The 1,136-nt window shown below is 41.9% G+C and overlaps 1 non-coding gene across 1 annotated transcript; it reads right to left on the bottom strand.

The window, feature by feature from the left end:
- Window positions 1–929: 929 nt before the first annotated feature.
- On the bottom strand, window positions 930–1,036 carry LOC115873821. Its single transcript, XR_004048606.1, has one exon. It is a non-coding gene; the product is annotated as a U6 spliceosomal RNA (small nuclear RNA).
- Between the last annotated feature and the right edge of the window lie 100 nt (window positions 1,037–1,136).

The following is a 1,136-nucleotide window of genomic DNA, read 5'->3' on the forward strand; positions in this document are numbered from 1 at the left end:
ATATATGTGCTGATAAGGGAAGGAAGGTTTCTGGTGCTGCAGTTGCAGGTTCTGAGTCTGGATGTGGTCTGTGAGTAGATCATCGGGAACACTGAGGGAAGGGCTGTACAGACCCGGCCCGGAGAGATAAGCTCCTTGGAACGCTGGAGGCAGGGCCTGCACAGTCCAGCTCTGGCCTTGAGAGGCTGGCGGGGGTGGGGATGGTGGGGGGTTAGTAGAAGTGCCACACTGTCCAGCAGGCTATCTTTCAGGAGAACTGCGGGAAGCAGCTGCATGGTCCAGACCTGGCCCAAACAAGTACATTTCCATAATTAAGTGATACTTTTACAAAAAGACAAATAAGCACTTCAGGCTCACTGCTATCAAGTAGATTCAGACTCACAGTGACACTAACGGGGAAGAACTTCCCCTGCGGTTACCAAGGCTGTAACACTTTATGGACTTAGAAAGCCTTTTCGTTCTCCTGTGGAACAGCTGGTGATTTTGAACTGCAAGCTCTGCAGTTATTAGCCAAACACATAACTAATAAGCAACCAGGATTCCTGAACATAGAGGATCCATTTTCCAATTAATCTTCTATCTTCAATCTTTGTTCTTTCTTTTTGATATCAACTACAAAAAAATTTTGAAACCTGGTAAATTACTAGGCATGTAACATCATTGTTTGACGAAATACTGTTATGACAAGGCAGGGGGCAAAAAAACAAAGAGAAAATTTACAACACTTCTGTGTTGGTTAAATTTGAAAACTTCTGCAAAACCACAATTTCCCAGCACTCAACTACACAATCTTTCCTACAATGTTGAATCCTGGGTCATTGGGGACACCTGATCTTTATGTATATATAACTTTATTGGGGTTTTGTACAACTCATCACAATCTATCCATGTGTCAAACACATTTATACATTTTTTGCCATCATCATTCTCAAAATCTGTAATGCTTCACGAGTTTGCATGCCATCCTTGTGCAGGGGCCATGCTAATCTTCTCTGTATGGTTCCAATTTTAGTGTATGTGCTGCTGAAGCAAGCACGGGGACACCTCTTCTTAAGGCCTGTCCTAATTCATTAGTGAATATAATCTTTATCAACTTTAAGTCAGTATCTTTAAAAAATTATATTGTTAACTTACAC

Source organism: Echinops telfairi, unplaced genomic scaffold (genome assembly GCF_000313985.2).
Source record: "Echinops telfairi isolate 266 unplaced genomic scaffold, ASM31398v2 ScPeMD7_7469;HRSCAF=8507_1, whole genome shotgun sequence".
NCBI classification, from domain to species: domain Eukaryota; kingdom Metazoa; phylum Chordata; class Mammalia; order Afrosoricida; family Tenrecidae; genus Echinops; species Echinops telfairi.